At 40.3% G+C, this 26,773-nt stretch overlaps 1 protein-coding gene across 5 annotated transcripts in view; it reads right to left on the reverse strand.

The window, feature by feature from the left end:
• Positions 1 to 26,773, reverse strand: part of LOC129492013 (uncharacterized) — a 164,831-nt gene that overhangs the window by 14,343 nt on the left and 123,715 nt on the right. For 4 of the 5 annotated variants that reach the window (XR_008660693.2, XR_008660692.2, XR_008660690.2 and 1 more), the window contains one exon: positions 8,137 to 8,306. The gene's annotated coding sequence lies outside the window, so the exon portion shown is untranslated. Of the gene's footprint in view, positions 1 to 8,136; positions 8,307 to 12,633; positions 12,668 to 26,773 lie in introns of those variants that run through there. The other variant, XR_010114041.1, reaches the window with a different exon arrangement.

Below are 26,773 nucleotides of genomic sequence, written 5' to 3' on the forward strand. Positions count from 1 at the left end.
ATCTAGATGATGTACTGTTTTTTTCAACTTTTCTACAGGTTTGACTTTTTTTCAAAATAAAAAGTTAAAGAAAAAAAAAAGAATGAACTCAAAATGGAGTCAATTATTTGTCCATGGAAGTGATCTACACACCAAAGGAAGTATACATCCTGTTATCTGAGCTTTACATCCTTGATGGCAGGCCAAAGGAAAAGGTGCTGGCTCTTAATTCTCAGGTTGGAGCCCTTTTCAAAGAATTGATGTTCAAAGCAATAAATCCAGTCTTTTAATTTTCACTATTTGGTGAAAGGAAATATATTTTCAAAACTACTTTTTGATCTATATGAAATGTTACCTATCAGATACACTCTCCTATAATTTTTTTTATTTTGAAGAAATTTGAACTTCAGTTTCTTCCTTTAGGACTATGCAAGAAGACTTTGGAAATACATAAAATATAATCAAAAGCAACTTATGATCTGGCTATAGAAATTTAAATTTTGAATTATAAAGATCTAAGACTATTATTATAAAAATGCATTTTTTCTAGTTAATGATGTCACAGAAAAATATGTAAATTTGGTTGAATATATGAACTTGACATTTTTATAGGTCAAAAAGAGTTGAGTAGAGGCAATTTCATATAGTTCAACTATATATTTTTCTATTTACCATACAGATCCAATGATAATATAAGGTGCTTTTATTTATTCAAAAAAAATCCTTCTGAAAAGAGTTTATTCAAGTCCTTGCAAATCCTCTAGTATTATAGGGAGCTCTATAATTACTTTATTTTGAACCACACAATATTTTGGGGGAAAACACATTAGCCTGAACTGACTTCGCCCAATACGTACTTTGGATGTTTTTGGTGGTTACCCAGAAAAATCATTTAATTTTTTTTTTAAAAACAAATTAACACAGATTTAATAATTACTCCAGAGTAGTTGACCCATCTTTAATGTTCAAATTCATTTCACATTTATCTATTTATTTCAATTGTGGTGAGACATACACAGAGCCACCCTCATACAGAGAGAGATCATGATGATGATGATGATAATGATGATGATGATGATAGCAATTTCATTGAGAACTATGTCGCAGGCACATTCCTAAGCAGTTTATGTGAATCAATTCAAGTAATTCTCACAGCATTCTGTGCAGTAGCCTATGAAGCCCTCCATGATTTGGCTCAAGGCTCTATCCTGACTTCATTTCCTAGCATTTTTCCCACTGGTTGGTCATTCTTCTTCAACCATACCAGTCTCCTTGGATTCCCCGAACATATCGAGAATGTTCCATTCTCAGGGTCTTAACACTGCCTGCTCCCTCTGCCTGGTGTGCTCTTTCCCAAGATATCTGCAAGGCTTAATCTTCTCTTCCTTCAAACCTCACCTCAAATGTCACCATATCAGAGAAAACTTCTTTTACTACCACATTAATAGCACATCCCTTATAAATTTGTGTTTTAAAATATAAACTTGTGTTATAAAACTGTGTTATAATCATGTTGTAAATAGCACTATGTACCCTATCTATAGTGGAGATGGTTATATGCCACCTCCATCCCCTCAGGACTGAAGGGCTTATTCTTCTAGGTGCTGGGAGTAATGTCAGTTGACAACCCTAAATTCTCAGCCTTCTCTAAAAATTGCCCTCAGCTGAAAAGAGCCATTTTTCTAGGGGCAGCCCATGTCCAGTGGCTGATCAATGCAGGGATATAAAGACCCAAACTCTTTGTCCCAACTTGGGTCAATTCAGAAAAGCCATCCCAGCTTCAGAACACCCCATGGAGTCAACTGAGGCCTTTCCCCTCCTCCTGCTTTTCTGTTCTCACCAGGTATGATCCTGTGTCTCCATCGCAGAACCTGTCTCTCAGGGAACCCAACCTGCAGGACCACCCATCATTCTCTTTTATTCCTACTCTGCCTGCTGTTCTTCAAATAACTTAGCACATCTGGATATATTACATATTTATTTGCTTATTGTCTCTCTAACCATCTGTAGGTGAACTCCATGGAGTCAAGGACTTGTTTTGTTTGTTGCTGTATCCCTAGAGGACCTAGAATAGCAGCTGGCATGGAGGCGGAGCTCAAGGAACACTTGTTGAATCAATAGGTGGGCAAATAAATTAACAAACACCACTAGGAAGTTATTGGTGTTGGCATTTTACAGTTGAGAAAACCAAGATTCAGAAAGATTAAGTAACTCGCCCAAGGTCACACAGCTAATGATCAGTGAGGGGGATAGAAATACATATATGGCATGTCTCAATAGAATGTAGACAGGAAGAGCTGCACATAATTTGCTAGGGGAACTTGAAGTAAGCCAAATAAAGGGACACACTGGTGAGAGAGAGAGGCAGGAGAGAAATGAGACAAATCATGGTTTCTGCATCAAAACTTGGGAAGTACCAGGGTGTGAAGCTTATTTTTTAAAAAGTCAAGAAAGCAAAAAGAAGCATTTCACCACCCTGGTGAATGGCTAAATACTCTGGACTCTAAGAAAGATCAATCATTTCTTAATCTATCCCTTTATTTAGATCCAAAGTCATCTGAAATTAACTATTTCTACTGAATTCTTACTTTTTCCTAAACCATCAGTTACTGGGAGCCTCATTTAAACTAAGATTTGGATCATAATGAATAATCAGATGTGTTATGTCACTGCTGGTATTCCTAGCTGTTCCAAAGTGGTAAAGGCATGGTGGGAATATAAAAGGAGAACCTTCCCCTGTTGCAGCTGCTGAGAATTTCAGTGACACCAACAGCTGATGGGTGACAAAGTTATGGAAAATAGTTCCTTAGAGAAGCCTCCACATTTCAAGTATAAAACTCCATCTTTAGACAAGTGAATAGCTGCTTAGAAAAGTTACCATTTGTCTTGTTTCTCTTGTAATAACAACAACAACAACAAAATTTAACGATCTGTGTCTCTGCCACAGAGAGAAGCAATAGAAGATTATACTAGTTTTTGGAACCAAAACAAGGAGCATTTAGGATCCGGGTGAATACAATGTGAGCAGTGGGGCAGGTGGATATTGAAAGAAAGTCGAGGGTCCTACAACAGAGAAGGAGTTTTGACTTTCTTTTTCCCTACAACAAGTAGCAGTCACTTTGACCTTGTGGGGGATATTTCAAAGATCACAAGGAAAAAATCTACAAGAAAGGTATGTGGGACCATAGAAGGAAATCAAAGACTAGCACATGACTTTCGGTGGCTTGCAAAAGAAAAGATAAAGGAAGCAAAGAGACAAAATACACCACAGAGTTAGAAAAAAATTATACTTTCACAAGTCTATCAAAGGAAATAAAATCCCCAAAGGGAAGTATACCACTAAATAAGGAAGGCAAATATAAGAAGAAAACTCAAAACTATTAAAATGCTTAGCAGACCACACTGCAAACTGAAACCTTGCATGCTCGTTAGAAATTACTAACACACAGTATATTTTCCCCTAATTATTGAGATATCTAGGTTGACCATCAGCAAATTCAATTCAATGTGATTAAACTTTGCTCATTCATCATCTCCCCTCACCAGAGGCTCGTGTGGAGCTGAACTGGCTTCTGAGGATGACTTCAGATTGAGTGCATTGGGTATCTGAGCCTGGAAGTCAACAGCCAAAGGGCATTCAGCTTTGCTTCAGATCTTTCCAGAGGTTGCCTCCCCTCAGCCCACCTCCCACCTCCAACCTCTCCCCATCCTGCCTCCCCCCACACAACATCCCCAGACAGGAATAACCTGGGCTTCTCCCTTATCCTTCCCTTTCACAACTATTTACTGAGTGCTTGCTATAATAAGTGCCTGGCACTATGCTAGGCCTTGAACCTACAAAAGTGAACAAAAGACACACAGTCCCTGTCTCATGTGGAATCACGTGGTAATAGAGACACTAATCCGATGATCAGACAAAGATTTAATTATGCATTGTGGTAGGTGCTGAAGAAGCACCGTGAGAATATATGACGTGGGGTTCAGTCTAGCCTGGTGGGTCAATGCTTTCCTGAGAAATTAATGTCTGAGCTCAGAACTGAAGGACAAGCAGTAGCAGCCAGATTTGGGGAGTGGGGCTGGGGAAGAGGATTCCAGGCAGAGGAAACAGCTTGTGCAAAGGCCCTGAGGTGAGAGGGAATGTGGTGCACTTCAGGACTGCAAGAAGGCCAGAATGCAGGTAACAAGAAGGAAGGGACAATCCAGGGCTGGAGAGTGAATTGAGGCCCAACAAAGCAGGGTTTTATGGATCACCGTAAGGACTTGTGGGTACTCCAATAACAATCAAGAAGGGTGTTAAAGGGGCAGGGAGCATTTGACACACTAGATATTTTTAATTTGTTGTAAGTAGAGCCAAGACCAACTATAATACATAATTTTCAGGATTCAAAGCAAAATAAAAATACAGGGCCCTTTGTTTAAAAATTATTTAAAATGTCAAGGCTATAACAGTAGAGCATTATAACCAAGCAGGCCCCTTCTAAGCCAGTCCTGGGAGGAGCATCCCTGAGTCCCTGGGATGTCTTGATCTTGGGTTAGTCGGGATGGCTCCAGGACTGGTCTCAGCCTTTGCATAGTCAGGCCCCCTCTGAGCTCAACAAGAAAGCAACATGGGCCCCTTGCTCTGCATTTTAAGATGCCATGCAAGGTTTCTAGTCTTCAAATTCTTTAAACTGACTAATATAGAGAGAGAAGTTAGTTGAGGTAAACAGAAGAGCTATCAAGCAGAGTAAGAGTAATCTGGCTGTGAGGCTTCCTGCACTATCACAATCCACAGATCTCTCACCAGAGACTCTGGAGTCCAAGGCCCAGAGTAGGGTGAGGCAAGGGAAGCTCCTGGGTGCAAAATTTAAGGAAGCACTTACTTTCAAAGAAGTACAAGTGTAGATTCGGAACCTGAGATGTAGTGCCTCCTTAAATTTACCCCTCCCACCCCACGTCTGGCTTGCCTGTCATCCTAGTTCCAGCCCTGGTCTGAGCAAAGCACCAGAGGTGTAAATCTGGAGTTTTGGAAGCCCAGCAGACAGCAAGTGAGCTCTGTGCTGGGGTAGGGAAATGCCTGAAGGTTGAGAAAGCAGGCCATCTTTGGGGTGGAAATACCTTCTGAAATTCAGTGACACGGGGCAGGCCCTTTGGAGCTATCTACTTGCCAACTCTATACTAGCAGGCTTGAGCCAAGTAAAGATCTGGGTGACCCAATGGGCATCTTTGCTGTGTTATACTTTGTATATTACGGTGACCTATATAGGGTCTGGTCATTTGGAAACTCAGTTTAGCTGACTTACTTGTCTAGGAATTCAGACAGTACATTGCTGATAGGAAAACAGATCTATCCATGTTCGCTCAGCCTTGTCTTATCAACGCTGTTATTTATTTCAAGCAAATCTCAATACACAGGCTCTGACTCTTTTATGTGAAGAGAAATAAGATGGTGATTTGGTTAATCTTACCTTTTCTGCCATCTCAGTACTTGTATTCTCCTACCCTCCTCTCCCTGTCCCTTTATGAAGAAGAGAACTTCTTCATGCCCCACTGTCCATTACAAAACATTAAAGATGATTTCATTTGTGGCCAAGTAAAAGCTCTCTGCAAGTCCCATCAGAAGCCTGGCCAGGAAAGCAGATAAGTTTTCCAAAGTGCAGACTATCTCCATAAAGTAGTTTGACCCCAGAGCCCTGTCTGATTTTGTCTGTCTTCTATCTATTGCTTTGTCTGGATTTTTGCTCCCCTTTGCATTGAAAAGTGCAATTATTCCACAGCAACTGATTTTCCTGTTAGAAGATGGAAAGGCCGTTATTAATTTGTCCTCATGTTAATATACTTCATTTCCTTTCATCTTTATTACCCATCTATATCTTCCTCAGAGGTCTTGTTTACATAAAACAGAACTCCTGGATGCAGAAAGTACTTAATGAGTCTCAGCATAACCACTACTGAGCAGACATGGTCCATTCACCCTTTATAATTATGAATCATTTGACAGTATTAAAAAACATCTTCAGCAAATGGTGCCAGGCAGTTTCTTTCTAGATTTTTTTATTACCATAAAGATCAGCCATAAACTATATTATGAGCTTGGTCTATGACATTCTGGCTTTAAACTCTAATAGTAAGCGCATATATCTTAAACTGTACTCACATTATAGGCTTGAACAATTTGGTTCTTCTTACCTTCACAAGTTCCCCTTCCTTCCTTCCTTCCTTCCTTCCTTCCTTCCTTCTCTCCTTCCTTCCTTCTATCCTCCCTTCCTTCTTTCCTTTCTTCCTTTCTTCCTTCCCTCCCTCCCTCTTTCCTTCCTTCACTCTTCTTACCCTCACAAGTTCTCCTTCCTTCCTTCCTTCCTCCCTCCCTTCCTTCTTCCCTTCCTTCCTTCCTTCTTTCCTTCCTTCCTTCCCTCTTCTTACCCTCACAAGTTCTCCTTCCTCCTTCCTTCCTGTTTCAAGCATTTGCACACAATTGGAGAATTATGCACAGAGAATTAAGACTTCAGGGGCATCATCTCCCTGAATCCTACTCACATTCTGTTTACTCACTTAAGGATCTCTGGTTTAGCAAGACTGATCTGAAAGCCTGAGTTGCTGACCAGTGGGTTTCCTTCTAACTGAAACTATACTATAAACAAAGAACTTGGAGCAATTGGTTCAGTTTCAACAACTAGTTATTAAGCAACCAATATGCAGCTGGCATTGTTTTAAGCACTGACAAAAAACAAATATGAGAGCAATTAATTCTGTCTTGGCAGGATGAGAAAACCTATGAGATTCACAGGATATTTTAACAGGCTTTGAAGGATGAATAGAAGTTTGCTAGATAGATAAGGAGAAAGGACATGCCACACAGAAGGTCCAGGATAATAAAAATCTGGAAATACAAAAATACACCAGGGATTGGAGAAGCCTGCTACATCCTAGTATGATTGGGTTACAGGGATTCTAGGAAGGTGTGACTGGAGTGGAAGATGAAAATGGAGATGAGGGATGGGTGGCATGTGAAAAGCCTTATGTTTATAGAGTAATAAGTTGATCAGTTACGCAGAGGTGATCTCTAGTGTTTACAAATCATAAACACAGTTCAAAGGGAATTTAAAGGTGAACAATGTAGGATGATTCATTCTTCCACATAAACATTTTTGAGTGTAAGTAGGTATTAGGGTGGAATAGAAAAATGTGGTCCTTGCCCCCTGGGGGCTTACAATCTATCTAGGAATAGAGAGCTCCATAACTAATGACAACTCAAGGCAATGTGAGACAAAGGGGTAATAGGAAGCCTATAAAGCAAGCATACAGGAGGGAGCAGTGAATGCCAGAAGGAATGGCTTCAGGAAAGGTTGGCTGGGGGGAAATATATGTCTAGGGGTACAAAGAATGGCATAAAAAAAGGCAAGAGCATGCCAGGCAAAAGGAATGGCCTGAGCAAAATAAACAGGATGTGAGAGATCCGTTTGTGTTTAGAAAAAGGTGGAGCACAGAAGTTAGGCTTTGAGGTAGAAGATGATGGTGGAAAGATGGGCTGGGATGAGTTCACGGAAGGCCTTGAATGCTATAACAAGAAGCCTAGGCTTTATCCAGGAGAAAATGGAGATTAATAAAAGACTACTTAACAGTGACATTTTTTCAAGCACATAGTCAAGGCAAATATATTTCATCTTTAGAAAGTACTCATTTTGATTTATTAATAGCCATTACTGCCAGTGAAACTGGACACTTCCCTGACCCCTTTGTGGGGCTCACGAAGGGTTGTCTTGTTTACTCAGCCCACAGCTCTCAACCCCTCACGGGAGGGGGAGCATGCAGGTGAGCAGGGGCAGGGGCTGGGATGAGTACTTCTGGGCACTGGCAAGAGTAGAACTCCATGCAGCCCCGCAGCAGCATCTAGGGGGGTACCTGCAACCCCCGAAGCCCCAGAGGGTGTGTGTTACAGTGTGTTCTTTTAGCTTTGCCATCCACTGATGGCTTAAGTGTTTAATAGCTCAGTGGGGGGCCAGGGTGATAGCCTTTTGCACCCACCTTGTTGGTACTCGAGTTCTTGTCCGACATTCAGAAAGAGTCAGGCTGCACGAATTGAAAGGCAGTGAATGTGGAGGATTTTACTGAGCAGTGGAAGTGGCTCTCAGCAGGATGGGGAGCTGGGAAGCGGATGAAGTGGGAAAGTGGTCTTACCCTGGAGTTCAGCCATCCTTGGTTGAACTCTTCTCTGAAGTCCCATCGTCAAGCTGTCCCTCTGAAATCAAGCTGTTTCTCTCTGATGTCTGGCTGCTACTTCTCTTCTCTCCTTTGCTTCTGCTCCACTCTGCCTCTCAGCCACTCTGCTGTGCCTCTGCCAGTGAAGCCTGGGGTTTTTGTGGGTACAGAATCAGGGGTGGGGCGGGCCAGGGTGGTTTTGTAAAAGGCAATATTCGGGTGGGAAAACAGGAATGCATGTTCTCACTTTGGGCCATGGTCCCAGGCTTGAGGGTGTGGCCCTCGCCAGGGACTGTCCTCTTCTACCCAGTATTTCCCTACCTCCTGCCTGTCCATATCACCAGAAATAGTGTCTTGAGAAGGATTTGGGGCTCAGTGAGGAAGAAATGAATTCATTTATCCACACAGTTATGTGTCATCACTAGCCTGAAGGGCACGCCTTCTATGTGAGTAGTAGACAGCATCTGGGACAACAATGGTTTAATTGTCTTTGGGAATATTTCCCTTGTATTCACCTGAATAAGATCTCAGGAATAATGGAGCAACACTCGTAAGAGAAAGCAATTCTACCCTCATGAAGTCAACATCAGAACTGAGCTATTAACACTGGCCAAATCTTTTGAAGTTCAAAAGTACCATAAACACACTACAAATTGTTATTAGTAACTAATGAAAGAGAGACATCTTTCTAGCATCCAACATAACAGGCCAACTAGAAAGTTTGAAGATCCCAGGCTGGGCACGGTGGCTCATGCCTGTAATCCCAGCAGTTTGGGAGGCCGAGGTGGGAGGATCACTTGAGGTCAGGAATTCAAGACCAGCCTGGCCAACATGGTGAAACTCCGTTTCTACTAAAAATACAAAAATTAGCCAGGCATTGTGGCGCATGCCTGTAGTCTCAGCTACTTGGGTGGCTGAGGCAGGAGAATGGCTTGAACCCAGGAGGTTACAGTGAGCCGAGATTGCACTCCAGCCTAGGTAACAGAGCAAGGCTCTGTCTCAAAAAACAAAAAAAAGTTTGAAGATACTGTAAGTGGTATTCCCTCCTTCTTAGTTACTACAATGACTCAGGACATTGTCTCAGTTCATGTCACAGGCAGCTCTGCTTTTCCTGAATATCAGAGGACACTAGGAATACGCAGGGTCACCTGGCTCTAGAAATCACTGGCATTACTTGCCAAAACAACAAAGAGAAAAACAGATGAGTTGTTAGAAACCTTAGAAGACAATAATGGAACACAGCAATAGAGTCTTTGAGATGGGGAAATTGGAACAATTGTATTCTAGGTCTAGACAAAGCATCTGTAATCAGGGATCCATAGGATACCCTCCTCCCCAAAGGGTGCCTTGGATGAAATTTGAGGAGGTGGTCACTGAGCTTGGGTGGAAAATAATTTCCATCTTTATTTTCAATTACCTATAATTGAAATTTCACGTTTCCTTTAATTACGAATGTAATAAACCAACCACAATAGTATTAGCAGTACTTGTGATTTTTTTTCACCAATAGAAATCAGAGTCATTTTCATGTCACATTACAGTAGTTTTGGATATCTTGGAATATTGTTTATAGTCATCACTAATTTGAATTATGGTAGTTAGACTCAGTGCTAGATCTTCTTAAGTGTTAATAAAGAAATGTAGATATTAGTTTAGCACAAAAGTAGGATTTTTAAAACATATAGACAATTTTTTAAAGTAGTGTTAGATTCACACCAAAATGGAGTGGAAGATACAGAGTTCCCATGTCCCCTCCACCCACATGCATGCGGAGCCTCCTCCACTATGGATATCCTGCTCCAGAATGGTACCATTTGTTACAATTGACACCAACATTGACAAACCATTGTCACCCAAAGTCCATAGTGTACACCAGGGTTCACTTTTGGTGATGTACATTTTATGTGTTTTGACATGTATAATGTCATCTATCCACCACTGAAACCACCGTTGCAAAATTATAACTGAGAAAATTACTACAGTGAAAGAGACCTGACCTAACTAACTCCATGTTGCTTCTAACCTCCATGCTGTCCCTGTTCATTCCTGGGCATAGGCCAAACTAACTTTTGGGAGGAACTTAGTTTACAGTTTAATTTTGAAACAAAGATGATAACAGCCCTTTTTCAAAACAAACCTCCTTCCTGCCTGGGGACTTGACTGCCTTCGCAGAACTAACAAATTAGCCACAGGATTAGAAATTACAGTGAAGGAGTCAGGCAGCTGGAGGCTACAAGATTCCGACCCTCACCAAATCTCTCCTGGGGATAACATCACTATTGTAAAACCCGAGATCAGTACTTGAGATATTGTGCAGACCCTGCACTTGATGGATCAGCTGGCACCACCCAGATCAATGAACTGGCTCATCTGGTCTTGTGGTCCTCACCCAGGAACTGACTCAGTGTGAGGGAGTGGCCTCACCCCCCCATGATTTCATCTCCCACATAACCAATCAGCACTCCTGACTCACTGGCCCCCCACCCACCAAATTATCCTTAAAAACCTCTGATCCCCAAATGCTCTGGGAGACTGATGTGAGTAATAATAAAACTCCTGTCTCCTGCACAGCCAGCTCTGTGCGAATTACTCTTTATTGAAATTCCCCTGTCTTGATAAATCAGCTGTCTACGCAGTGGGCAAGGTGAACCCACTGGGTGGTTGCACCATTATAGTATCATACAGAATAGTTTCACTGCCCTAAAAGTTTCCAGTGCTCTACCTGTTCATCACTGCTTCCCCACAAACAAACATGGTTTAAAAATTTTTTTTGATTACTACTTTACTATAACAAAAATCCTATATCTCTTATGTGTTTTAAAATTTTGAAAAGGAGTCCATTGGCTTTACTGGACTCCAAAAGAGCCCAAGGCAGAAATAAGTTTCAAGACACTGTGTTCCTTCCCCCAGCTCCCATAACCTCAGAGCTGGAGTCTCCTCTGTCTTTCCCTTCCAGCATACTGTCTTTTTTCCTTCATCTTCTTGGTACATCTCCCATCTCTCCCTTTTTATGTAAAGCTATTTAACTTTTCCCAGTTTCTCTTTCTAAACTTGCATACTTTATACTGTGATTGAGGAATTTGTGATTTGCAAACAAAAGATTATCTAGTTACTAAGATCCAACCTTCTTGAAGACAGTGGGGATTATACACAGTAATTTTTTTCCCTGTGACATGTTCAAATTAAGAACCAGAGATTAGGCAGTGTGCGGTGACTCAAGCCTGTAATCCCAGCACTTTGGGAGGCCAAGGCTGGTGGATCACCTGAGGTCAGGAGTTTGAAACCAGCCTGGCCAACATGGTAAAACATCATCTCTACTAAAAATACAGAATTAGCTGGGCATGGTGGCGGGTGCCTGTAATCCCAGCTACTCAGGAGGCTGAGGCAGGAGAATCATTTGAACCCGGGAGGCAGAGGCTGTAGTGGGCCGAGATGGTGCCACTGCACTCCAGCCTGGGCAACAAGAGTGAAACTCTGTCTCAAGAAAAAAAAAAAAAAGAACCCGAGATTACATGTCCAAAACAGGGGCCAGACCACTTTGCATTTCACCAATTACATAAGGAATAATGTGAGAAAACTACACCTAAACGGCACCATATTCCTAACTTTCTCCAGGGATATTTTTGTACCCTTTCTAGAGAGGCACCCGGGAGCCAGTGGCTTGCCCATCTTTGAGTTCAGTTCTCCCTCCATCTGGACTGCCTTTTCCCCACCCCACTTGGTCTTGTCCATTTGCCTCTCCACTAACATCTCTTCTAGAAGGTTTTTGTTTCCTAGCCCTTTAGGTGTGGTCTCCTGTCTATGGACCTAGCACTTATTACATCATAATTGTTTGCTTAGTAATACTGGCTAAGACTTATTAAGTATCTGCCCTGTGCCAGGTACTTTTTTCTGCCATCTCAACAGTGGTTTATTAAATGCTTAACATATGGTGCATCATACTAGGACTTGGTAAATTTTATCCAATATTCACAACAATTTTAATGATATTAGACTCTTCCCCAGGTCGCAGATAAGGAATCTGAGGTCCAGGAAGGTTATATAATATTTCAAAAGTCACACAAACCTGGTCAGCTTAACTTTAAACCTTGTGTCAAAATCTAAAATTTGAAGATTAACTTGATGTTTTATAACATTAAGGAATTATTGTTAATTGTTCTTGTGATAATGGTATTATGGGTGTTTTTAACGTCCTTATCTTTTAGAGGTACACTCAGAAATATTAATGATGAAAAAAATAAAACTCAAGTCAATCAATCAGATCAGACTCTAAGTATTCCATCCATACAAACCCCCAAGATCACAGTGGTCTAGAAAGGGCCAAACCCAGAGGCCAGAGCAGGGTCTTTCCTAATAATCTTTTGTTACCCAAGGTGAGTCCCTTCACCCCTTCCTTCTATAAATGAAGGAGCTGGGCTTGCGGCTTTCCACGCACTGTTGAGTTGGTGATTCTCAAGCAGGATAATGGTTACTTACCTCTGTCTTGTAAACCGTTCCATCATCCACGATGGTTCTTTAATAGAGTATAGATTGTAGCCAGGTATGATCCAATCTGCCTGAGTTTAGACATAATTGTAATCAAAAACATATTCTCTTACATGATGCCAGAAGCCTTGTTTTTTAAACTTCTTGTGTTTGTTTGCATATGCAGTAGAACCTTTTCTTCAAATGAAATATTACACAGATGCCTAATTTATAAAACCTTTGAAGATAGTTGTCCTGGTTTGAATGAGAGATGAGAATCCCCCAAAATATCACTCTTTAAAAACTCACTTGTCTAATATCACCCAGCAAAAGTTTTAATGATTTATATTTGTCTATTAACTCATTTAATTCTCATATCATCCAAATGAGATAGACTCCATTTGAAAATAAGGAAATGGAGGCATAGAGAGGTTAAGAAACTTGCCCAGTGTCATACACAGGAAATGTGTGAGCTGAGATTCACATCCGAGCAGGCTGGCTCCAGAAACTGTCCTCTTAGCAGTTACACTACTGTCTGCTCAATGTGATTACACATTAATCCCCATTAAACTGCAAGCTTCTGGGGGAAGGGTGGGAGTATGTGACTTTGTATTCCTAGTGCCCAGCCTAGTGTCCAATTCAGAATAGATGTACAGTGAACATTTGTAGAATAAATGAAATTTATTGGACACTTTTCTGGGAGGCTAAATCAAAGCTCATTAAACTTTATGAGCATGAATCGATCATGAAGATCAACCGAAGAAGCCCCTTATTTTAAAGATGAGGACAACTGAAGCCCTGCAAAGGTAAGTGATTTGCCCAAAACCAGTAAGTTATTAGCAGGACTAGAACTAGAACCTAGGCCTCCTGATTAGTAGATACTAAATAATCAATATTATAAAGGGATTACTTTAATAAATGCTTACATCTCTTCTATCTTGAAGCTGTTCTTTTTCTGGTCATGGGATGTTGACGATTAGGGGAGTGGGAAAATTGTCCTGGTCACAGGAGAGCTGGAGGAGACTCAAGACGTACACTCCAAGGAAGGTCCCTTTGTATCCAAAATACCCTTAAGGGGCACCAGTTGGCAACCCACAAAGTGTCTACTAGCTGACATTATTACTACCAAATTGCCTGGTTCTCCCAAGCCTTTTCCTCCCTCAAGCTTGAGCCAGGAGACCACAAAGTATCGCCTCAGCCCTATTCCATGCCCCACAACAATCAGAACATATTATAATTAAGAAGTCCCAATTCAGTATTCAGGTGACTGAGTATTAAATCAATATATATGTCTAGTCCTTTGCTAACCTAGTTCTAGGAACTGGGCTTCTTTCTTGTTTTTGAGAACAAGCTCTCACATATAACCCAATTCTGGACCATGTCTTTTTCTTTATTGGGCCTAAGATACAATCTTAGTAGTTGGCTTACTACAAAATGCAGGAATAGAAAACATCTCAGCAGATGTCACCAATTGATCACAGCATTCTTTCCTGCAGACTCTAGAAGTGACTTCAGGATCTTTCTCTAGGAAGCCACTACGCTCAAGAGGAAACCGATTTGCCACAGCTGTATTTCCTTAGGGTCTGGCACTTGCATCATTCTGGTTTTCTTCTCCTGAAGAACTAGAGTACTACCACGGGCCTTGCTGCCTGCCAAGTGACCTTTCTGATGCTGAGCACAGCCCAAACACCTGGGATCACTGGGTAAGACAGACTGCCCTCCCTGCCTCCCTAAAGGAGTGATTTAGTAGAGGTCATTGGGTTAAAGCCATAAGAACACATACATCTCACTTAGATTTCAAGGACACAGTATAAAAAGAATAAAAAGAAGAAGTGTTAACTTCTTAAAGCCGGGAAAGGCATTTGAGGAAGACTGTAAGCAGCAACTGAAGGCCAGCACAGAGAAAGGAAACTGGAAAGTGAAGGAGACCAGACAGTGGTGGAACAGATCAAGGCTGTGGATGGGTGAGGGACGAGGAAATAATTATACAATCCATCACACTTCTCTTATTGTTGCCAGAAGCTCAGAGTGAAACTTATAATATAAAAATAGTAACTAGATTGGCTCTCATCACTAGACTATTTGCTCTCACCTCCCTTTAGAGGGTTTAGGGTTTTCGTTTTGTTTTGTTTGAACAATATGAGGTGTATCTAAATATATACATATTGCATATGTATTAATTTCTACATTTTCCATTTACAATAATAATGGGTCTGTCCTAGCCTTGCTAAAAGCCCATGTGACCTCAGACTTCTATATGGAAGGAGTAATTTTAAAAAGTAGCATGAAATAAAAAGCCAGAAATCTTCTGTTGATCTTCTTCTCCTGGTATAGCTCAAGAAGTCTGCATTGGGAATCGAATTTGTGTTGAGCTCTGAATTAAATGCTGTGAAAAACATAAAACCAAAATGGTGACCATGCTGCTTAGGAGCTTAGCATCTTGGAGAGGCTGACTATACAAAAACATAATAGTTCATGTAAAAAGCTGACTCACGTGGTTATTATTGTGTGAGTAGTAAACCTCTGTTGTTGTAAGTCATTGAGATTTTGCAGGTCTCCATCACACAGCACCCCTAACCCAGTGATTCTCACAGTGTGGGGCCCAGACTAGCCTCATCAGCATCACCTAAATATTGTTAGAAACAAAAGTCTTCAGGTCTCACCTCAAACATACTGAACCAGAAACTCTGGGGTGGGGCCCAGGAATCTGTGTACTATGTCAGGTGATTCTGATGTGCTAAAGTTTAGAAAATTCCAACCACAATATTCTTTACAATGCTCCACATTTTCCCCTCTTCCACCTCCTGTAACACAGGACCAAATCATGCAACTCTACATAATCCAAAATGCAATGGCAGATAGAGGAAGAATAGAATTCAAACAGAAGCCACCTTACTGAAGGTCCAAGCTAACAGTTCCCTTTATAAAATTTAGACGCTGGCTGGGCACGGTGGCTCATGCCTGTAATCCCAGCACTTTGGGAGACAGAGGCGGGCAGATTAACTGAGGTCGGGAGTTTGAGATTAGCCTGGCTAACATGGTGAAACCCCGTCTCTACTAAATATACAAAATTAGCTGGGCGTGGTGGCGCATGCCTGTAATCCCAGCTACTCCAGAGGCTGAGGCAGGAGAGTCGCTTGAACCCAGGAGACGGAGCTTGCAGTGAGCCGGGATCGTGCCACTGCACTCCAACCTGAGCAACAGTGAGACTCTGTATTAAAAAATAAAAAAATAAAAAAAATAAAATTTAGACGCAAATATTTACGCAAGAAGTTGTTTAAAATGGTGTGAGCTTAAGGGAAGGTGGCCTGCAAGACACAAATTTAAAGAAAAGACCACAATTACTGATCATCTCCTATGTGTTATTTGATCCACCACTTCCTTACCTATTTCCCTACCCCAAACCTATAAAGAAGGCAAAATTATCATTTCCAATTTACAGAGGAAGACACAGAACCTGAGAGCATTCAAGGAACTTTCCCAAGACTCTACAGTTTGTACATGGTAGGGTGGATTTGAAAGCAAATCTGTCTGACCTGACCACAGAGCCTGTGCCCCCCACAACTCACCTCCATTAAAGAAATGAGCTATTTTGTGAGAGTGCCTGCGAGCTTGGAGGCCTGAGTAATGAGTCAACCCCCCGATCATATCACCAACTCTACCCCTAATTTGTTGGGCGTCACTTCACTATTGTGCCTGTAGGTTTTTTTGCTTGAAAATGAGAGATTCTGCTACTTACCACCCACTTACTTACCTGGAATGAATTGAGGTATGTAAAACTTGAGAGAACTAAGGATGAAAAGTGTTATAAATAGTATTATTACAAGTAGCAATAAATCAGGTAAAGAATGTAATGTGCAAGTTGGAACATAAACTGGAATTAAGTCTCATAAATATAAAATAACCCAAAGCATGTGGTTCCTTGAATTCTGACAGTAAAATGTTTCACCTAAATTTTAAGTTACAGAGGCATCCAAGGAGCCACCTCAGAAAGGCACCCTCTGAGAACACTGGGGTAGGAAAATAACAAGGAACTTTTTTTTTTTAGATGGAGTTTTGCTCTGTTGCCCAGGCTGGAGTGCAATGGCAAAATCTTGGCTCACTCCAACTTCCGCCTTCCAGGTTCAAGTGATTCTCCTGCCTCAGCCTCCCAAGTAGCTGGGATTACAGGCATGCATGACCATGCCCGGCTAATTTTTGTATTTTTAGTAGAGATGGGGTTTCATCATGTTGGTCAGGCTGGTCTTGAACTCCTGACCTCAGGTGATCCACCCACCTCAGCCTCCCAAAGTGCTGGGATTACAGGCACGAGCCACCGTGTCTGGCTAAGGAACATTTTTGAAAAGGTGGCTAATCTGGTGTATATGTTTAATGTTTTTAGGAAATATTATAGTAATAAAATTTGACTGCTTACTGTGTGCCTGAGATGGTGTCTAAGCCCTTTACGTTATTTAACTCATTTATTTTCACAACAATTCTATGAAGTAAATCATATTATCCCTTATTCTGAAGATGGGAAGACTGAGAAACTGAGTTCACATAACTGTCAAGTGGCAAGCTAGAATAAGAACCTATGTAGTCTGGCTCTAGAGTATACAAGTATACAGTCTTAAGCCTAATGTTATGTACTAGGACGCACCTTTTTTTTTTTTTTTTTTTTTTTTTTTTGAGATGGAGTCTCTTGCTCAGACTGGAGTGCAGTGGCACGATATCGGCTCACTGCAGCCTCTGCCTGCTGGGTTCAAGTGATTCTCCTGCCTCAGCCTCCTGAGTAGCTGGTACTACAGGTGTGCACCACTATGCCTGGCTAATTTTTGTATTTTTAGTAGAGATGGGTTTCACCATGTTGGCCACGCTGGTCTCAAACTCCTGACCTCAAGTGGTCTGCCCACCTTGGCATCCTAAAGTGCTGGGATAACAGGCAGGATGTATCTATTGATAAGTAATTTTTACAATCTCTTCCTCTTTTTCCATTAACGTGCTGTTTATCCCTCTTCTCTGTTTTTTACCATTATCCCTGGCTCACACTCCTTACACAGAATTCCAGTTGTAGGTCAGTGAGTGTTACAATAAGCTATTAATACAATAAAACAAAACAGCACTGCAATGATACATGAACTTTTCAATCTTCTCAAATAAAACCATCTAGACAAGAATGTTAATTAAACACATTTGTGTCAAAGAACCTCCAAACAAGAAGCAAGTATTTTGCCCTGGTACATAGCATAACAAAAGGAACAGAGTATATTTATATCAATTCTTTGTTCTCAGTGATAACTGCTGCTCTTAACAACCTCACACACTTCCTTCCTCTAGCAAGTCTCACTCGATTCCTCTTATCTAAAAACTCTGCCCCAAATTGATGCCTTCTAGATAACTTTTTCAATGTAATTTCATTTCAAAGTATCTTAAAGTTGTCAAATTCTTAGAAATCAACTACCTTGATCCCATGAGGCCCTGAGAAGTGAGGTTTGCTCAGCCTAAAACAATGGGTCAATGCCTATTGCTGCAGGCCAGGCTGTGCCTGGCCAGACCTGCCCTGAGCTTGCCTGAAACATTCCTGAATGAACAGGACATCTGAGCACGGTCTCATCTCTCCAACGGATTCCAGTGCCAGGCCCAGTTTCACCATTTCCTAGATATGTCATCTTAAGAAATTAAGCAGACATTACTATCAGAAAGAGATTCAAATAAAATTATTTGCAAAGGGTGCATGATTGCACAATTAGAAAAGCCAAAAAAATTCACTAAAAAGCTATTTACTTTCATAGATAATATTTTATCTCTCCAGATACATAATAAACATATAAAAATTCATCACATTCCTATGTACCAATAATAACCAGTTAAAATGTTTAATTAATTTCTTCCTGAATGGCTACCCAAAATACAAAATACTTACAAATTTAGCAAGAGGGATACATTACTTATATGCTGAGAAAGAAGTCAATTGACTTGGTAGGAGGAGAAATGTTTCTTCTCCTAAATGGAAAAATTAGATGTATAAATTATGTATGATTTTTTACCAAAATAACATATGTCTTAAATGCAATCCCAATAAAAATCTCAACAAGATTAATAACAATATCCTACAAAATTAAAATAAAATTCATCTGGAAAAACAAATGAGTAAAACTATAAGCAATATTTTGAAAGAAGTACACAAGGATAAAGGCCTATTTTTGGTGGATAGTAAAATATGATATAAAGCAAAATCAGAAAAGTGTTAATCCTAGTACAAAAGTAGAGACACACTAATAGAGCTATATAGAAAGTTTGTTATGGTTTGGGTTTTTGTTCTTGTTGTTGTCTTTTGAGACAGAATCTCACTCTGTCACCCAGGCTGGAGTGCAGTGGCACCATCTTGGCTCACTGCAATCTCTGCCTCCCAGGTTCAAAGGTTCTCCTGCCTCAGCCTTTTGAGTAGCTAGGATTACAGGCACATGCCACCACGCCTGGATAATTTTTGTTATTTTTGTTACAGATGGGGTTTCACTATGTTGGCCAGGCTTGTCTCAAACTCCTGACCTAAGTGGTCTGCCCACCTCGACCTCCCAAAGTGCTGGGATTACAGGTGTGAGCCACCGTGCCCAGCCGAGAAAGTTTGTTATGCAAGAATGTAATACGATATGGAAACTTAAGCTATTTTATTAATGGTGGTGTACTATCTGGTTAGAAAATGGGGGAGAGAGATAAACTTAAGTCCATACTTTACTTACACAAAAACCCAAATGAGTTCCAAATGCTGTTAAGAATTAAAGGGGCCAGTTTTTATACCAGTACCATGCTGTTTTGGTTACTATGGTCTTATAGTCACCCTCCAGATTTGTTCTTTTTGCCTAGTCTTACTTTGGCTATGCAGGCTCTTTTTTGGTTCCATATGAATTTTAGGATTGTTTTTTCTAGTTCTGTCACATAGATGAATGGAACAGAATAGAGAACACAGAAATAAATCCAAATACTTAGAGGCAACTGACCTTCAACACAGCAAACAAAAACATAAAGAGGGGAAAGGACACCCTATTCAACAAATAGTGCTGGGATAGTTGGCTAGCCACATGTAGGAGAATGAAACTGGATCCTCATCTCTCACCTTGTACAAAAATCAACTCAAGATGGATCAAGGACTTAAATCTAAGAGCTGAAACTACAAAAATTCTAGAAGGTAACATCAGAAAAACCCTTCTAGACATTGGCTTATGCAAGGATTTCATGAACCAAAACCCAAAACCAAATGCAACAAAAACAAAGATAAATAGCTGGGACTTAATTAAACTAAAGAGCTTTTGCATGGCAAAAGGAACAGTCAGCAGAGTAAACAGACAACACACAGAGTGGGAGAAAATCTTCATAATCTATACATCTGACAAAGGACTAATATCTAAAATCTACAATGCACTCAAACAAATTAGTAAGAAAAAAACAATCCCATCAAAAAGTGTGCTAAGGTCATGAATAGGCAATTCGCAAAAGAGGATCTACAAGTGGCCAACAAACATATCAAAAAATGCTCAACATCACTAATGATCAGGGAAATGCAAATCAAAACTACAATGCGATACCACCACACTCCTGCAAAAATGGCCATATTAAAAAATCAAAAAATAATAGATGTTGGCGTGGATGTGGCAGAAAAGGAACACTTCTACACTGCTGGTGGGAATGTAAGCTAGTACAACCACTATGGAAAACAGTGTGGAGATTCCTTAAAGAACTAAGAGTAAAACTACTGTTTGATCCAGTAATTCCACTACTAGGTATCTGCCCAGAGGAAAAGAAGTCACTATATGAAAGAGATACTTGCACATCCATATTTATAGCAGCAAATTTGCAATTGCAAAAATGTGGAACCAACCCAAATGCCCATCAATCAATAAGTGGATAAAGACACTGTGGTATATATGTATACAATGGAATACTACTCAGCCATAAAAAGGAACGAATTAATGCCATTCGCAGCAACCTGGATGGGATTGGAGACTATTATTCTAAGTGAAGTAACTCAGGGATGGAAAACCAAACATCGTGTGTTCTCACTCATAAGCAAGTGGGAGCTAAGCTATGAGGATGCAAAGGCATACGAATGATATAATGGACTTTGGGGACTCAGGGGGAAAGGATGGGAAGGGGGTAAAGGATAAAAGGCTACAAATTGGGTTCAGTGTATACTGCTCGGGTGATGGGTGCACCAAAATCTCACAAATCACCACTAAAGAACTTATTCATGTAGCCAAATACCATGTGTTCCTCAAAAACCTATGGAAATACATAATAATAACAATAAAGAATTAAAGGGGCCAGGCATGGTGGCTTATGCCTGTAGCCCTAGCACTTTGGGAGGTGGAGTCAGGAGGATCACTTGAGCCCAGGAGTTCCAGACCAGCCTGCAGGCTAAGGTGGGAAGATTATTTGAGGCCAGGAATTTGAGACCAGCCTGGGCAACATAGCAAGATCCATCTCTGCAAAAAAAAAAAATAAATTAGCCAGGTGTGGTGGCTGTGCCTGGAATCTCAGCCACTTGGGAGGCTGAGGTGGGAGGATCACTTGAGCTTGGGCGGTCAAGGCTGCAGTGAGCCTTGATTGCACCACTACACTCCAGCCTGGGTAACAGAGCAAGACCCTGTTTTGAAAAAAAAAAAAAAAAGGAAACGGGAAAGGAGGCCGGGAGCGGTGGCTCATGCCTGTAATCCCAGCACTTTGGGAGGCCGAGGTGGGCAGATCATGAGGTCAGGAGATCACGACCATCCTGGCTAACACAGTGAAACCCCATCTCTACTGAAAAAAAAAAATACAAAAAATTAGCTGGGCGCGGTGGCGGGTGCCTGTAGTCCCAGCTACTCAGGAGGCTGAGGCAGGAAAATGGCGTGAACCCGGGAGGTGGAGCTTGCAGTGAGCCGAGATAGCGCCACTGCACTCCGGCCTGGGCAAAAGAGCAAGATTCCGTCTCAAAAAAAAAAAAAAAAAAGGAAAAGGAAGGAAAGAAAGAAATTCTCTTAAAATTTTTTAAAAATTATAAATATTAAAATGAGAAGGCAAATAGACTAAGAAAAAAATCACTAAAAGTGACAAATTGTCAAGTTTATATTATCTTTACAATATAAAACACCAGTTCAAGTCAATTTTTAAATGATATTGAAATATTACTGAAATAAATTATATAAAGAACTCTCACACATAGACAAGAAAATAATAAGACCTTAATGGATAATTAGGCAAAGGAAAAAACACAGACAATTCAAACAAGAAGAAATGCAATTAATAAACAAGTCTCTGGAAAAATATTAACATCACTATTAATCAAAGACATGCAAATTAAAGCAACAATGGAGCACCATTTTCCAGCTGTAAAATTAACAAACATTCTTTCCCACTAAAAATACTCAGTGTTGGTGAGGTTATAATGAAGCTGTACAGGCATGTATTTCCGACAGCAGTGTAGAGGAATATAGACATTTTAAGCCATAAAAGTGTAATTCACTTTGTGTTAAAAAAAATAGTTCAAAAAAAAAAAAAAAAAAAACAACTGGAAGCACAAAGGTGTTTACAGTACCGTTGTATTTTTTAGTAACAACCCCCTGATCTGTTGCTTCCTCACCTTGAGGCCACGTCAGTGTTACTCCCCTGTGCGTGCCTATCACTGGCATGTCCTCGACTGCTGGCAAGGGCCTGCCACATGGTAGGGCCTTAATAATTATTTGTTGAATGAATGAATGAATCAAATGAATCCTTCTTAAACAGTACCAGATTGCCATAGTATGGTTCTTGATGAAATGTGAACCTATTAATTTGCTAATTATGAAAAGTATGTTGCAACTTGGAAAATGCTTCAGGGTAGTAGAGCAAAGTGGGGGAAAAACAGAATACATAATTGTGCATATATTATGATTGAAACTAGATAGCAGTTGTCGGCACATGGACAGACCCTGGAAGATAATATGTAAATTTAATAATGTTTTTGTTGGAATCATGACATTATGGATGTTTCAGACTTTTTCTTTTTTTAAAGCATATTAATTTTTCTCTTTTTACAATTATAAAAAAAAGGCAGAGGAAAAATTTCACTGGCTTTAGAGTCAGAATAGTTGAGTATCAGTCCTGGCTCTACTATTTAATAGCTTTGTGACCTTGGACAAATTACTGGAACTCTGTGAGCCTCAGTTTCTTCATCTATTAAATGGGAATTATAATAGCTACCTCTCAGAGCTGTTGTGAGGTATAAATGACCTAATGCATGTGAAAGGATTTTATAAGCAATAAAGTGCTATATAAATGTAAGACACTATTATTATTAAAGTAGCCACTTTTTACACACTTGATCTTAGCCAAAAGGCCGAGAAGTGATAGTAGCCACTGTTTCCTAAGAAAAATACGCTTTTTATTTCTTCTAAATCGTTTACGTTTAGTAATTTACATACAATGCAAAAATAATTTTAAAGTCATTGAAACACACACCATGAAAACTGCGTTTCACAAGCTGATACTAAATAAGCCCTAAACACAGCCCACCAGGCAGCAGTGGACTTCTAACTGGATAACAGAAAGGATCTAAGAGATTCTGGGAATGAATGGGAAATGCACCCAAAGTGAAAAAGCTTCTCTGGGTAATTAAGTCATAGAAAATCTATCACCAACTGTATTAGTCCGGTCTCACACTGCTATAAAGAACTGCCCCAGGCTGGGTAATTTATAAAGGAAAGTTCCCTCAGGAAACTCACAATCATGGGAGAAGGGGAAGCAAACATGTCCTTCTTCATATGATGGCAGGATGCAGAAGTGCCAAGCAAAGAGGGAAAAGCCCCTTATAAAACCATCAGATCTCACTCGAACTCACTCACTATCTCGCAAGAACAGCAGCATAGGGGTAACCTCCCCTCTTGATTTAATTACCTTTCACCGGGTTCCTCCCACGACATGTGGGGATTATGGGAACTACAATTCAAGATGAGATTTGGGTGAGGACACAGTCAAACCGTATCACCAACTTTTAAATGTTAATTATTTTATTATTTCAAAACTCAAAAATATATAAAAGGAAAAAGAGAAAAAAGCCACCCCCCATTCCTGTCCCTAATCACCTAGTGCCCTTTCTCCCAAATGGCTACTATTATTTGTCCTATATTTGTCCTCCTAGGATTTATTATGTGTCCTTCTAGGATACTTTATGCACATGTAGACAAACATAAATGTGTTATTTTTCCTGTTAAAAAAATTAACAATACATCTTGGTGCTATTTACCTACTAGTACATAAACCTCTTCCCTATTCTTTTTTTTTTTTTTTTTTTTGCAGCTGTGTTCCATTCATTGAACAAATGTACCTTTATTTAGTGCATTTTATCAGTCCTCTTCGAATAAAGGAACATCTAGGCTGTTTCCAGTCATTTGCTATGCCCTCTGAGGAAGGAAGTTTCATTTTGCCCTAAGCAGTGACAACAAGTCACTCTTGTTGGAAGGAAGCGTCTCTCCAGTGCAATCCCGCTGAGAGATCCCATTGCTTGTTTCTCTTCTGATCCATGAGACAGGCTTTTGGAATCTCCTCAGTTATTTTTCTCAACCTTGCTCAGAACTACATGATTGGAGGGATGTACCTCAGCCTTTTTCTTAAAAGTCATTATCATGTTTTGTTTAAGACTCTGAAGCTTACTACTTGGGTCCAAGAGCTGGTTCTTCGCATTTACTATTCAGATTTTCTCTGCCTCAGAGTGGGGATAATCACAGTGCACCCCTCACAGGGTTTCACATGACTTAGTGAGTTATTATGTGCACTGGTGACTCTTATGATGTCCTCCATCTTTTGGAGGATATTCAGTTAGGAGGATCCACCAAAGCAAATAAAAGGCATCTTAATCTCAAGAAATTATGCCCTCAATATTCCAAGTATGGTCATGGACCAACAGTATCACCTGGGAACTTGTGAGAACTGCAAACCTACCGAATCAGAAACTCTGAGGGCAGGACTTAGCAATCTATGTTTTAACAAGCCTTCTAGGTAATTCTGTTGCACACTATAGTTTAAGAATTATTGCTCTAAAACATAAGGATTGGCAGGGGAAAGTGGTTTTTAAACATATTCAGATCATGGAACACCTGAAAACAATTCATGTCACCATGAATTGGTGACACAGAATTCTATGCATTTCACTAGTAGAAGAATATCCCCACATTATTTGTATGCTATTCTCTGCATCTCAAAATATACATACGGAATTGTTTTCTCTCAAATCACATTTCTAAAGTTTTCTCTTAACATTTGTTTGCTATCAGTTCAGTAGCACTGCTAAATTAAATATCAGCAGATCTCAATGTTTTATTTAAAGGTAGAAAGGAGAAAAATTCAAAACAAAATATTCTGGTAAACTCATTCTAAATTACAAAATGGGAATAGAACACCATGATTTAACTTTAGCCATTTTTTCTTTTCTTTTCTTTTAAATTTTATTATTTTTTGAGACAGTGTCTCACTCTGTCACCCAGGCTGGAGTACAGTGGTCTAATATCGGCTCACTGCAATCTCCACCTCCCATTCTCAAGGAATCCTCCCACCTCAGCTTCCTGAGTAGCTGGGACTACAGGTGCATGTCACCACACCCAACTAATTTTTTTTGTGTGTGAGAAATGGGATTTCACCATGTTGCCCAGGCTGGTCTTGAACTCCTAGGCTCAAGTAATCTGCCCACCTCAGCCTTCCAAAGTGCTGGAACTAAAGGCGTGAGCTACTAATCCTGGCCATTTTTTTTCATTCATTTATTAATTCAGCACACATTACTAAGTATTGACTACATGTCAAAGACAGCAAAGCACTTGGAATGTTGGTGCAAACAAGACAAACAGGAGGAAGATATTATCTGGCTACATATTTATCTTATGATCCATCCATAGAAAATAACAGTCCATTTGTACTATACTCATGTTTCCGTGGTATTAGGCAGACCTTCCAGAAAAAAAAAAACAAGCCATTACTCTTCCTACTCTTCCTGGGTCCAGCAAAATGGTTTCCCCAATGAAGAAATGCTGCTATCCTATAGCATAAATCAAAGATGTCAAATCGGTCTGAGGTTAATTTCAGCCAGTTGGTAAGGCCTCCTTGGAACATTACTTTGAGAAGGATTCTCAGAAGATATCCGGGCTGGGCAGGAAAGAGTGCTGTGATGAACGGTCACACACAAGAAAGAAGGTAGTACCAAGATAAAGGTCTTTCATTTGCATCCCTTGGATAGTTCAGCCTTTCTTTTCCTTTGGGATATGGGAGGCTTTTTCTCAGCATTTCTTGGATTACAAAATCAGGCCCTTCACCTCTGCCTGAGGCTACCATTATTCCCCTTCTTTTTTCCCCTTGTACTTACCAATGGCTTCAAGAGCCATTGGGAATGGCCTTGCAAAGTTCAGAGTCAGTGAACAGTGGTTTCCTGATGCCAAATACATTAGCATGGAAGATGATCTCTGTGGTGTTTGGGCTGAGGTCCAAGTGCCCAGCCCTAATTCTTTCTTCCACTGGCTTTGAGACACCTGGCTTGCTCCTAAGCATGAAGCAGCAGGATTTGTATTTCTGAATGAGACAGCACACACTTTCTCCTTTGCTATTTGGCTTGTGTTACATAGATGTGAATAAATGGTCCTTTACCTTCCATCTCCATGTAAACCACCCTCTCAGAATAAACATAAAGAAGAGTCATACTGCAAGCTTTATGCAAGAGAAAACAAGAGAAGACGAAGTGGGCATTATAGTCAAGTATCCACTGTTGGGCTTGTTCTCCATTTGCTGTACAATTAAAAGGGTGCATATGACATTTCTAGATAACTCTTTATTTGTTTACATGCCTCTCCTACAAAAAAATCATAAATCCCTATTTAGGATCCATTACACTCATAGCTGTAGGGAAGTTTTATCAGCTCAATATGGATCATATGGTCAGCTAGAACCATAACTTGGAATTTATGGTGCAGAAAACCTGTTCCATGATTTAAGAAATGACAAGGACACTGGATCTCTAAGTCTGAAGGTCAAAAATTTTGTTTCCTAACCAATTTCCTTCAAGAAGATCCAATATGCAACATTCCTAGGAGATTTTTCATGAGCTGTACTGAGAGTAAATGGAGATTGTATTTATCCTGATTTGCTAAAGACATCTAGAAATCATTTTTCCCAAAAATGT

Source organism: Symphalangus syndactylus, chromosome 10 (assembly GCF_028878055.3).
Source record: "Symphalangus syndactylus isolate Jambi chromosome 10, NHGRI_mSymSyn1-v2.1_pri, whole genome shotgun sequence".
In the NCBI taxonomy this organism is placed as follows: Eukaryota; Metazoa; Chordata; class Mammalia; order Primates; family Hylobatidae; genus Symphalangus; species Symphalangus syndactylus.